Source organism: Pinus tabuliformis, chromosome J (assembly GCF_031772625.1).
Source record: "Pinus tabuliformis cultivar Carrire ecotype Pingquan chromosome J, CPIR1, whole genome shotgun sequence".
NCBI lineage: Eukaryota > Viridiplantae > Streptophyta > Pinopsida > Pinales > Pinaceae > Pinus > Pinus tabuliformis.
The window spans coordinates 1,333,805,610-1,333,820,180 of record NC_142295.1 but is presented as its reverse complement, the minus strand read 5'-3'; the positions used below and the strand labels follow the sequence as shown (position 1 = coordinate 1,333,820,180).

The following is a 14,571-nucleotide window of genomic DNA, read 5'->3' as shown; positions in this document are numbered from 1 at the left end:
AGTTGGAAAAAACGAAGTGTTGGGTTTGGTGAATGGGAGGTACGACCGGCGTGTGGAGGGCACCCAAGTTGGGCGACACGGACACGAGGAGCGCACCCAAGTTGGGCAAACGACACGATTCATTCGACGAGCTGAACGAACGCGTTCAGGGGTAAACAGAGAGTTGCGCAGAACATGCGACGATTGTTCAGAGGTGCCGATGAGCTGGGCAACCGAGTTTGCCGAAGTTGTAAAATTGGCTGTGTAAATTTGGGTTTCCTCAAGATTTAACTTATATAAATATATAAATATATATATATATATATATATATATATTGATATACGGGCAAACTCACATCGGGGAGCTACCCCTCCCTTTATACTGTAGTGCATTTATATATGTTAATGTTGTTTATGATGAATGTTTATGGTTTTCATCGTGTATAAAGGAAAACTTAATACTTGGTAATGAAGAAATAAACTAAGTAAGAATGTTAGGTGTAGTCCATGACCATGAGTATTGGTGAAAAGAAAAGGGTTGGTGGTGCCACACCTCGCTATAGTGCGGTTGGAAGAGTACCGCCAGTGTAGGGGTGTGATAGACGGAGTTGAAGAGAACAAAAACACCCCAGCATCCAAATCCAAATGATCACAGAGTGCATCCAACCTCCCCTTGTGAAGTTGTATTGTACAGGGCATTCGAGTATCTTCCTGTAAGTTGGGACCAGCGCATTCCAAGCAGTTGCACCACCCAGGGTCACGCCCCCATGGGCGGTTGGGTGGTGGCTGGGCGATTCCGAGAATCGCCCAGCCGCCCATGGGGGCGCGGCCCTGGGCGATGCGGCTGCAAGAACATTAAAGTCTCGAGGCACATGGCAGTTGCATGACCCAGGGCCATGCCCCCACGAATGGCTGGGCAGTGGCTAGGCGATTCTAAGAATAGCCCAGCTGCCTGTGGGGGCGCGGCCCTGGGCAGTGTGGCTGCAAGCACATTAAAGTCTCAAGGCATATGGTTCTTTGTTTTAGTGTATGGATTGGTTTTTTAACATATATACCAATTAGTGCTTACTCTCCGTTTTCCTATTTCATTTAGGGTTTAGCTAAATTTGTTGAATGGAGTGCTAGTATGATGGAGGAGGATGCCAAAAGGTGCCTAAAGAATGATGAACTTCAGGCGAAAAAAGATTGCTCGAGGATCTAGACTAATTATGTTCCACCACCTTCTAATTCAAAATAAATTCACGATGAAAAATATACTCGAAAGTTTTGTCTTAATTTGCAGTGACTAAGTACCCTCTATTGATAACATGGAAAAAAAATCAAGGCATTTTACTTAAGTTTGTTTTTAATTTTTACTCCTATTTCACTTGATATGAATAAAAGTACAACTCATTTTTATGTGTAGAAGATCTGAAGATTTTGAATATTTGCAGGTTGTGGAGGTTGTTAGTGGAGACTATATTGTTGTTGTTGATGATTTTTCTCCCTATAGGAGTCCTTCGGCTAAACGTAGGATCAATTTGTCAAGTATCAGAGCTCCAAAGATTGACAATCCGTGAAGAGATGAAAAACCTGCTCCATATGCTCGTGAAGCAAAAGAGTATTTATGTAGTAGACACATTGGCAAAGAGGCATGCTCAATTGTGTAACAATTGTATTTCTCTGTTGCTGACAAAATATGGTTCTAAATTGTTCAATTCTATCTATCCAAAGGGATTAAAATTGGAGTTTCTTTTGCAGGTCTATGTAACAATGGAATATGCTAGGAAAGTTAGCATGACTGATGGCCCTACACCACCACCATCATCGAGAATGGCAGATTCAAGAATAATGGATTTTGGATCTGTTTTCTTACAATCTCCGTTAAAGTCTGAGTTTGACGATGTTGTCCCTACAATGACGTCATCTAGCCACCCAGAGGGTGTTAATGTGGCTAAAATGGTGGTTGCAAAGGGATTTGGTACAGTGATTAGACACAGGGATTTTGAAGAGAGATCAAACTTTTATGATGCTTTACTTGCTACTGAATCACGGGCAATGCAGGGGAAGAGAGGAATACACTCAACAAAGGAGTCCCCTATGATGCATATAACAGACCTTTTGATGGTGAATATTTTTAAAGCATTGATTTGTGAATAATATCTATGATCTTTTGTAGTGGAAAGTTACAATCATGAATTGGTTTACTAGTTTATGTAAATAAACAAGCGTTTTCTGGTCTAAAAGTTTAAATTTCTTAAGAAAAATTCTGTGTAAGCATCAACTAAAAAGAAAAAATATTTTCTACCCTTTCTGCAATGAACCAAAAGGAAAACAGTTATTGCTGACTATCTCTTAAGTGGACATCGTTTTAAGCTGCTAGTTCCAAAGGCAACTTGTGCTATTACATTTTCGTTTTCAGGAGTGATATGCCCAGGGCGTGATGAACCATATGCAGATGAGGCAATAGCATTTATGCACAGAAAAATTATGCAGCGGGATGTTGAGGTATGTGGTTTGTGAGTGTTGGAGCATTGACTTCAATTGTACAAGAGTCCTAGTCAAGACTCAGTGGGTTTCACTTATGATATTTGGAAATGTAATAGATTTTAGAAATTATGCTATTCACAAAGGGTTTCTATTAGTTATGGCATCATAACTTATTTGTATTTTGGCATGTGTGGACTGATATATTACAAAATTCTAATGGTAGATTGGGTATTCCGTGATTTTAGGTTGAAATTGAAATAGTAGATAGGACTGGCACATATCTAGGATCCCTTTGGGAATCTAAAACAAATATGGCAGTAGTATTGTTAGACGTTGTTCTTGCAAAGTTGCATCAATTCTTCAGTATTGAAAATATAGTTGATGGTCACATTCTAATTCAGAATGAAGAAAATGCGCAAAAGCAACATCTAAGGGTTTGATTCTTTACATGATCAATTGTTTTCTTGCGTACCAAATAAATAAAATACTTTGTTGTGTTGGAAATAATACTGAGAGGAGGGGTGAATAAGTATTATCAAGTCAATTATTTTTCATTTCATAATTAGATTTGTATACGCTACTTCAGTTAGTGAAAATGGCATATATACGCAACTGCAGTTAAGGAAATCACATATAACTTGCAGACTTATAATTTAATTTATTCTTCAGATGTTGATCATTAATCTGTGTTAGAACAATATAAACAGTAACCAGGAACAGTAAAACAGAACAGAAAGTAACACACAAGAACACAAGATATAAGGTGGAAACCCAATGTTGGTGAAAACCACCTGCTGTAATTCGTCTCTATCTTCTTTCAATTAGAAACTTCTTTTTACAATGTTTCTATACTGGTGCAGTCTTATTCCAGTACGCAGGCTTCTACCTGCAGAAGGCTACAACCTTCTCTCGTTCTCCAACTTCTCCTGGAAGGGAGCTACAACCCCCTTAGCTCTTGTACTAACTGATGTACTATTACATAGGTGCTGACCTACGGAAGGTTACAACCTTCTCTTTTCTTCCAGGGACCACGTTTCATAAATTTTCAAACTGGATCCATCAATAAAAATAATCACACATCAAATACATCTGCATCAACCAATCTCCTTTGCTCCAATCAAAACTGAATCAAACAATTACTTCTCTGAAAGTTGTAACCAGAATACAGTAACAGTAACCAGAAACCAATCCTGAACCTAGAACACTGCAGCAATAAACAGAAGTAGCTAAAACATATTTCATGAGACGTACACTACTTCAATATGTAGAACCTGCGTGCATATGCTACTGTATTAAGGTCAACCTGTGTATACGCTATTTTGAATTACCAAACCAGCGTGTATACGCGTCTTTGCTTCGTTGAACCTATGTACAAATCTATAAAAGATAATCTTACCCTTTTTAGTTGTTCAGACATTATTAATACCTAGATCATCAGATTTATAAATCAAATCATGTGCCAAATATAATAGATCAAAATCACACAAAGATACCTCTCTTCAAGACTTAAGGTCTTGACCCATCAATAGAACTTATCCTTCTCCTTGTGCTCAAGTTCCTCCTTGATTCAGATCTAGCTATGCACCATAACCCAATGACCAGTATTCTAGATCTTGCTCTTCATAAGATATTCAATCCTTGAGTGAATGCCTTTGCCTAATGATCTCCTTCCCTTTTTATAGTCTTAGGCCTTACTCAATACCATGCTCCAAAACCATAGAGAATCAATACCATGGACCCAATACCTGGGTTCAACACTTCAGACGAGATACCATGGTCCAAAACCATAGGTCCAAATACCAAGGACTAAATACCATGGACTAAAAACAAGTTTTCCCACATGTATGCATTTATCCTTGCATGAAAGTGCGTGCATACACAAACGCGCCTTTTGACCAGCGATCCCACGTGTATACGCGACTTTGTTAAGTGGAACTTGTGTATATCTATTTTTCTTTCATTTTGAGAGCCTAAATTGTGATCTGTCATCTGAGTGAGTTGCCATCAAGGACAACACCAGTGCCATAGTGCCAAACCTGTATCATAATGCCAACAATCTCCCCCTTTGGACTTGATGGCAACCCTAAGTCACTCAAAGTCACTCTCCCCCTTTGTCATCAAGGGCAAAGGGTTATGCTCCCCCTGAGTACATGCTGAAAACTCTGCTTTGCTTTGCTATCCATGCTCCCCCTGACTGTAGGCAAGGTCTGCAAAAAGATGTTCTACAAGAAAGAACATGACTCCACACATAATAAATGACCTTCCTAGCACTAAAGACTTATACATACATCCATATCCCAAACAAGTGGGGATATACCAATATTGACTCATCCACCCAACCAAGTAGGGATACACCAAAAGTTTACACATGATAAAACAAGAACATTACATCATCCATCCCAGGCATAGTGGGGAAACCAACATACGTCATTACATGACCTTGATAATAAAAGAAAATACATGACATAGAGACTAAATATCTAAGACAAGACTATGATAGTCATCAGCAACTAGCATCAGCAGCATCTATCAATCATCATTCAGACCGGCAACCATGATCTCCCTCTCCACCTGTTCCACCTGAACAAAAGCAGCTGTGAAAATAATGCATTATTAGAAGTATATGCTCCCCCTGAACCTGTTCCATATGGTCTCTGTTAGACCCATATCAGACTCTTTTCATCCTGAGTCTGGCCCCACTGTTTTTCTTCAAACCAACATATACGCGACTGTACCCATAGAAACCAGCGTATGTACGCGGATACGCTTCATGAAACTCACATACAACCACTATTCTCTGAAACAGATAATTTCAATAGCAAGATGATGCATCAACTACTCCCAGCTTCTGTCTGAGGTATTCAAATGTTTCCCTGGGCAATGGTTTGGTGAATATATCAGCAACTTGTTCCTTGGAGGGGACATACTCCAATTTGACCTTTTGTTCAAGCACTTGTTCCTGGAGAAAATGATATTTGATAGGTATGTGCTTGGTCTTCGAATGCATGACTGGATTCTTTGAAATACTGATTGCACTTGTATTATCACAAAAAATGGAGATAGGTGGAGTACAAGTGATTTGAATGTCTTGCAATGTTTGCATCATCCAAAGGAGTTGTGTGCAGTAAGATGCAGCAGCCACATATTCTGCTTCAGCTGTAGATAATGCAATTGAACTTTGTTTCTTGCTAAACCAAGATACTAATCTGGAACCCATAAAGAATGCACCACCACTAGTGCTTTTCCTATCATCCATGCTTCCTGCCCAATCTGCATTTGTATATGCATGAAGTGTGAGATCTGTGTCTCTAGGATACCATAAACCATAGTTTTGTGTTCCTTGAAGATATTTGAAAATCCTCTTAACTGCATGAAGGTGTGCTTCCTTTGGATTTGCCTGGAATCTTCCAACTATTCCCACTGCATGCATGATGTCTGGTCAGGTACCTGTCAGATAGAGCAGACTTCCAATCATGGATCTATAGGTTGGTTGATGCACTGCTGTTGATTCATCATTTGCGTTGAGGCTGCATCCTTTTACCATAGGGGTCCATACTGGTTTTGAATCTTCCATGCCATATTTCTTCAAGATTTGCTTGAGGTACTTGGTTAGAGCTAAAAAGATACCGTCTTTGTTTTGTTGGACTTGTAAACCAAGAAAGTATGTGAACTCACAAAGCATGGACATTTCAAATTCTTTTTGCATCACCAAGGCAAAGTTTTGACTCATGTCTTCTTCATTGCTACCAAAGATGATATCATCAACATACACAGCAAGTATTAAAAACTTATTATTGTCAATATATATATATATATATATATATATATATATATATATATATATTGCTATCTATTGATCCTTTTGAAAAACCTTCTTGATGGAGGTACTTATCCAAACGATAATACCAAGCCCTTGGAGCCTGTTGAAGGCCATAGAGAGCCTTTTTGAGTCTACATACAAGTGTTGGATCATTCCCAAGGATGAATCCATCTGGTTTCTCAATATACACTTCTTCTTCTAAGTCTCCATTTAGAAAGGTAGATTTCACATCCATTTGATATACTTTGAATTTCTGGAAGCTAGACATCCATTTGATATACTTTGAACTTCTGAAAGCTAGAGAGAGCAAGGAACATTCATATGGCTTCAAGTCTAGCTATTGGGGCAAAATTTTCTTCAAAGTCTACACCTTCTTGTTGACCATACCCTTTACAAACAAGTCTGGCCTTGTTTCTAATAACATCTCCATTTTCATTCAACTTGTTTTTGAATATCCATTTTGTACCTATGACATCCTTACCATTTGGTCTAGGAACCAACTCCCAAGTGTTATTCTTTTCAATCTGCTCAAGTTCTTCATTCATGGCCTTGACCCAGCATTCATCTTTGCATGCTTCACTTACATTTCATGGTTCAATAGAGGAGAGCAATGCTAGATAACTTGAAGCTTCTGAAATATTTCTTCTTGTTTGTACACTTGCCTCTTTCTACCCCAAAATTTGAGTTTCTATATGATTCTTCTGGACGTACCTGGATGGAGTCTTTTCTTCTACCCTTATCTGTTCTTCTGGTGCCTCATAGGTTTCTTCTTCATCATTAGTCTAATTTGATGTTGAAGGATAGTCCTCATCATCTTCGAAATCTTTGGATTTTACCTGCCTTGGATTGTTTCCTGCTTCATCAACCACTGCATCAATACTTTCAACAATTTTTCCAAGTCTTTTATTGTAACACTTATATCCTTTGCTTCGGGAAGAGTAACCAAGGAGAATTCCTTCATCTACTCTAGGTTCAAACTTGCCAAGGTTTTCATCAGTCCTTTTGATGTAACATTTGCTTCCAAAAAGTTTGAAGTATTTTACCGTAGGAGTCTTACCATACCAAATTTCATGAGGAGTTTGAGTGTTGTTCACCCGAACGTTTGTTTTGTTTAGAATAGTAATGGCAGCAAATGTAGCTTCACCCCAGAAGGTTGCGGGAGTTCCAGACTCATCAAGCATAGCACGAACCATTAGTTGAACCGTTTTGTTCATCCTTTCCACTACTCCATTTTGCTGAGGAGTCCTTGCAGTAGAGAATTCCCTTCTTATTCCATGTTCTTCAAAAAAATTGAAAAATTCATCCAAGGTAAATTCCCCTCCTCGATTAGACCTGAGGCATTTGATTCTTCGATCTGATTCATTTTCAACCAAGGCTTTGAAAGCTTTGAACTTTTTGAAGGCTTCATCTTTATGCTTCAGAAGTCCTATCCAACACATCCTGTAAAAGTCGTCAATGAACAATATGAAGTATTCTTCTCCTCGAGGTGACTTTTTCCTTGATGGACTACATAAATCAGTATGGACAAGTTCAAGTGGCTTACTAGCTAATCCTTCCTTCTCAGGGAAATTAGTTCTGGTTTGCTTACCAAACTGACATGATTTGCATATTGTATTGTTTGGAATTCTGATGTCAGGGAGATCACAAATCACCTGATATTTGCATGCTTTCCTTATCTGAGAGAAGCTTAGATGCCCCAATCTTTTGTGCCATACCCAATGTTCATCATTCTTGCTTAGATAGCATTGTTGTTGTCCTCCCTTGATTATGTATAAATTATTTGGAGTTCCTATGCTTTTGATGACTGTTTCTCCTGTATCAAGCTCACGAACAATACATCCATTTGATCGAAATATTACCTCATTTCCTTGATCACACATTTGGCTAACACTCAATAGATTATGCTTTAAGCCATCAACATACATAACATTTCCAACTTTGACTTTTTCTTTCGAAATAACAGAACCTTTACCTTTTATGAGTGCAGGGGTGTCATTTCCAAATGAGACCTTCCTTTCCTTTTCTAAGGCACTATATGACTGAAGTTTTTCTTTATCACCTTTCATATGTTTCAAGCATCCACTCTCGATGTACCATTGATTTTCCTATCCTTCCGAATATATGGCTATGCCACATCTTTCTGGTTGCGGTTCTTTCTTTCTCCATGTTTTGGGACTCAATGAGGCTTGCTCCTTCTGAGTTGTTTGCCGAAACCTACTCCTGCATTCAGAATCTTCATGACCAAAGTTGTTACAAATAGAAAATTCTATTTCATTTTCAAGAGCAGAAACGTTATTGTAGGTCCTTTTCATGATCCCAGTCATACCCCTTTGTTTTTGTGCTTCTCTAGTCATGATGGTTTTGTATGCAACACATTGAGCAACTTTGTGTCCAATGTTATGACAAGAGAAACATTGGCCATTGAAGAAATTCCTACGATTATCAAACCTACCGACGAAATGATTGTAGTTTCCATTGACATTCATTCTTGAGGAAAATTGAGAATGATTTACCTGTGGTTGTTTGTAGCTTTTGTTCATCCTAGAAGTAGATTGACCCCGATTTACCCGGTGATCTTCTTTATGCCTTTGCTGACGATTGTCAACTTGTTCACTTCTCCTTGCTGCATCAAGATAACTTTTGGAGGTGGATGGCTTCTGTGCTTGAGATGCTTCTTCAGTATATCCAAGACCTGTCTTGATTAGAGGAGAACACTGCACTTTGATAATCTCATCTAAAGTTTCAGATCCTTTAGCAAATCTAAGATTAAGAGCTTTTGTTTTCTCAATATCTTTTCTAAGTCCCACAATTTCACATTCTAACTTTTCATTATGTTTTTCCCTTTCAGCAAGTTGGAATGTCAGAGTATCTATAATCATACTCTTTTCTTCTAAACAAATTTTAAGTTTAGAAATTTCTTCATAGAGATCATCTTCATCTATAGCATCCAAGAAATCATCATCTTCAAAAGCCATCAAAAGTCTATAATCATTACCATGTTCATCTTCATCACTATTTGAAAGTCCATCGTTGTCTTCATGTGTATAATAGCTCTTCTTACTTATACTCTGTTTTCTATTCCATTTAACCGGTTCCTTACCTTTATCAAGCTTATCTTTATGAGGACATTTGGCTGCATAGTGACCGACTCTTCCACAAGCAAAGCATTTGAAAGGTAGCTTACCTCTGAATCTTCCAGAACCCCGTTGAAGGTTTTTGACAAAGTTTGATTCTTCCTCTCCTTCTGACGTATGTCCTGACTCATTGTATTCTCCTTTGAATGCGGCTTCTCTCATGTCTGATGGACCCCCTTTTCTCATTTCGAAAGCAGTTAGGATTCCATGTAGCTGTGACATGGTAATACTCTGAAGATTCTGCTTTTCTTCTATGGCATAAACCTCTGATTCAAACTTAGAAGACAAAGATATTAGAACCTTTTCAACCAAAGTAACTTCTTTTATCTCTTCACCCAAGTTTCTCGTGCAATTAACAATCTCATCTATACGTAAGAAATACTTAGCCACACTTTCATAATTGTGCATTCTAAGAGTTTCATATTGAATTCTGAGAGATTGTAGTTTTGCACGTTTTATCTAATCGTCTCCTTCATAGCTCAGAACGATCTTGTCCCATATTTCTTTGGCGGTTTTGAGCTGCATCACCTTGACGAATTCTGATTGAGATAGACTCCCCATTAAAGTATTGACAGCCTTTGCATTTTTTTCATACTGCTTTTTACCAGTCATATCTGTAGGAGTTGTTGATGGAAATTTGTATCCTCCTTCCACGATATCCCAAACTTCTGTACCAAGAGATTGAAGATAGGTTGTGATTCTTACCTTCCAATAGACGAAGTTGCTCCCATCAAAGATTGGTGGCCTGATATATGCCTCTTTTTCATAGTTGCTCATGATGATAGATCTTCCTTCAAGCAATCAAGCTCCTTCTGAAGAACCTGGATCTGATACCAATTATTGGAAATAATACTGGGGGGGGGGGGGTGAATTAGTATTATCAAGTCAATTATTTTTCATTTCATAATTAGATTTGTATATGCTACTTCAGTTAGTGAAAACGGTGTATATACACAACTGCAGTTAAGGAAACTCATGTATAACTTGCAGACTTATAATTTAATTTATTCTTCAGATGTTGATCATTAATCTGTGTCAGAACCATATAAACAGTAACCAGGAACAGTAAAACAGAACAGACAGTCACACACAAGAACACAAGATATAAGGTGGAAACCCAATGTGGGTGAAAACCACCTGCTGCAATTCGTCTCTATCTTCTTTCAATTAGAAATTTCTTTTTACAATGTTTTTGTACTGGTGCAGTCCTATTCCAGTACGCAGGCTTCTACCTGCAGAAGGCTACAACCTTCTCTCATTCTCCAACTTCTCCTGGAAGGGAGTTACAACCCCCTTAGCTCTTGTACTAGCTGATGTACTAGTACGTAGGTGCTGACCTACAGAAGGCTACAACCTTCTCTTTTCTTCCAGGGACCATGTTTCATAAATTTTCAGACTGGATCCATCAATAACAATAATCAAACATCAAATACATCTGCATCAACCAATCTCCTTTGCTCCAATCAAAACTGAATCAAACAATTACTTCTCTGAAAGCTGTAACCAGAATACAGTAACAGTAACCAGAAACCAATCCTGAACCCAGAACACTACAGCAATAAATAGAAGTAGCTAAAACATATTTCATGAGACATACGCTACTTCAATATGTAGAACCTGCATGCATACACTGCTGTATTAAGGCCAACCTGCGTATACGCTATTTTGAATTACCAAACCAGCATGTATACGTGCCTTTGCTTCATTGAACCTGCGTACAGATCTATAAAAGATAATATTACCCTTTTTAGTTGTTCAGACATTAGTAATACCCAGATCATCAGATTTATAGATAAAATCATGCGCCAAATATAACAGATCAAAATCACACAAAGATACTTCTCTTCAAGCCTTAAAATCTTGACCCATCAATAGAACTTATCCTTCTCCTTGTGCTCAGGTTCCTCCTTGATTCAATTCTAGCTATGCACCATAACCCAATGACCAATATTCTAGATCTTGCTCTTCATAAGATATTCAATCCTTGAGTGAATGCCTTTGCCTAATGATCTCCTTCCCTTTTTATAGTCTTAGGCCTTACTCAATACCATGCTCCAAAACCATAGAGAATCAATACCATGGACCCAATACCTGGGTTCAACACTTCGGACGAGATACCATGGTCCAAAACCGTAGGTCCAAATACCAAGGACTAAATACCATGGACTAAAAACAAGTTTTCCCACATGTACACATTTTTCCTTGCATGGAAGTGTGTGCATACGCATACGCGCCTTTTGACCAGCGATCTCGCATGTATACGCGACTTTGTTAAGTGGAACCTACGTATATCTCTTTTTCATTCATTCAGAGAGCTTGAATTATGATCTGTCATCTAAGTGAGTTTCCATCAAGGACAACACCAGTGTCATAGTGCCAAAGTTGTATCATAATGACAACATGTTGTTTGTTTCTTACTTGTATGATTTAGACAACTATAATTTGTTTATCTGTCAAGAAAGAAAAATGTTACATTGTTCAGAGAAATAATGGGAGTAACTTGTAATTCAGGTCTAGCAAAATTATGTTGAAGTCAAAGAGCCTGCTAACAGATCTGCTTCTGAATCAACTACGAAAAAGGAGGTTTTGAAGGTAGTTCTAGATATTTTGGGACATCGATGATTAAAGTCTAGGCATTTAGCATTTTCATGTTTGAAAGCTAAAGATCTCTAAAAATATGTAGGTTGTTGTTACGGAAGTTCTTGGTGGTGGAAAATTTTATGTTCAAATTGCTGGTGATCAGAGAGTCTCTAGCATTCAGCAGCAGCATTCTGAGTTGAGCCTCCAAGACAAGCTTTTTGTGGGATTCAACCCAAAGAAGGGAGATATAGTTCTTGCTCAATTTAGTGCAGACGGTTCCTGGAATAGGGCAATGGTTAGTTATTTTTCAAAGAAAATATTAGCTGATACTTAGTTGAACATCCGATGCCAATTAGGATTCTAGCACTTGCATTTTAAAATGAGATGGTTATAATTTATTAGAGTTGTCTTTGTTCACCTTAATTTACAAAATTTATTTGCGCTCAACTGTATAGGTCGTAAATTCTCCTAGAGGTGGAGCTATAGCCTCTCTAAAAGATGAGTTTGAGGTTTTCTACATTGACTATGGGAACCAGGAAAATGTAATTTACAGTAAATTACAACCTCTAGATCCTTCGGTTTCTTCTACTTCTGGTCTTGTGCAACTTTGCAAAAGTGCCTGGTTTAGAAGAGGATTTTGGCCAAGAGGCTGTAGAATATTTTAGTGATTGTACACTTAGAAGTTCCAAGGAGCTCATGGCTATGGTAGAGAGTCGTGCAGCAACGTGGGGGCGGTCGAACGGCGGCTGGGCGATTCTGGGAATCGCCCGGCCACCCATGGGGGCGCACCCCTGGGCGATTCATGAAAACCGTAGGTAGGTCACTTGTTTGTGGATTTCATTTTAATATGGATTGAATTATTTTTATTTATGTTGAATTTTTTTATTCCCCAATATATTTTTGAAGTTTCGACATACCTTTTTCAACATAAATTGACATTGTGGGTCACCCCATGCTTTCATTAAATTCCTTTATTTTGTTTACCTCTTCATAATCATCTCCCTTTTCTTTATTTGAATTAAACCCTTTATTTATACATAACACACACTTTTTGTTTTCATTTGGAAATCCTTTATCTACATAGCCTACCACATATGTAATATAATAAATGTGCCTTTTTACGATAAATACATTATATATATAATATATTAAATGAGTTTGTTTATATTTCATTTTTGTTAACTTTAAGATTTTGTAATATTATTAAAAACAATGATAAATATTATACATGTGTTGTATGTATAACACACACACACATACACATATATATATATAATGATATGGTTTTAATTTTATATATAATTTAATATATCTATATATAATGTATGTACAATTGAAATTTACAAATTTAATATATTTTACAATTTGTACATAAATTGTGTATTTTTCATATCTGTGAAGGGATAGTGAAGGGATAGAGGTTAAAAAAATTTAAGTAGGAACTAAGTGAAACTAATGATATTATCCTTCCATAATAGTTAAATGAGAAAGTTGTCAAAAGTAAACTAGAAGGAGGGAGATCAAATGGTCAAGATATTTTACAATCTAGATATCAAAAACAAGTTTCATGTGGCCAAAATGTGGAGGAAATGAGGCACTTTGAAATTAATATGTGAAATTACTAGAGACCGAGCAACCCAAGTGGTAACCCCTAGGGTCAAGACAAGAGATGCGGCAAGAGATGATCAAACTCTAAGGAGGAAGAGTGCAAAATCTAGTCAACGAATATAAGCGAATATGTCGATCATATAAAGTGTAACAAAGAGGAAAATATTAAAAATTTATAATGGGCCCCTTCATTTTGGCCAAAAATGTAGGGTAGCTATTGGTAGGCCAACAACAAGAAAAAGTGTCATTTTACATGCATTTTCCATATGTAGTTTAAGGCTAACATATAGTATTTTTAGTGTTGTTATATGTCTTTTAACCATAGAATACTTGTAATTTATTCTCTAATCTATTCACTATATAACCTTGATCTACACTTTTTATCATGGATTCTAGTGCTAATTTTGTTGTTTTCATAAACTATTGTATACCTACAAATATTAATTTAAAAGGTTATTTTTTGATAGTGAAGTGTAATTTGTATATTATATGTTTGGGAATTTTTTTAAGCCTCCATTGGTTTCCCTAAGATTTTAGATTTAGTCATAGGAACCTTTAAACTCAAAGTTGATATTTTATCCCTGGACGAAAATCATTGTAGAACCATTAGGGGAGATTTAGCTTATAGTAATTGTGTTGTTTGATCCTTAAAATCTAATAATGAAGCCTCCCTTGTGCAGGATTATATCCATCACTAAAATGAGGGGAGTTATTGCTAAGGTGACAATGGTTACACTCGCATTATTTCACTTTATGTAGGTTACTTAGTGAGGCTTTCTACTAAGGTGATATATTACTCCAAAGAATAATTTCTTCCCACATAAACAAGTAAAAAATGACTTTAAAAACTACTTAAATTCGAGTAGAAAATATATCAATTCCCTATCTGAAATTGATGAAGCAACCATTCAGATTCTTGTAGAATCCCCTACTAAGAAAATAACATTGATTATATCTTTGTTTCCCAAAATCTCAAAGCTT

General features: G+C 37.2%; 1 pseudogene; it reads left to right on the top strand.

The window, feature by feature from the left end:
* The first annotated feature begins 887 nt into the window (after positions 1-887).
* LOC149232279 (ribonuclease TUDOR 1-like) lies at positions 888-12,801 on the top strand (annotated as a pseudogene).
* Positions 12,802-14,571: the final 1,770 nt, after the last annotated feature.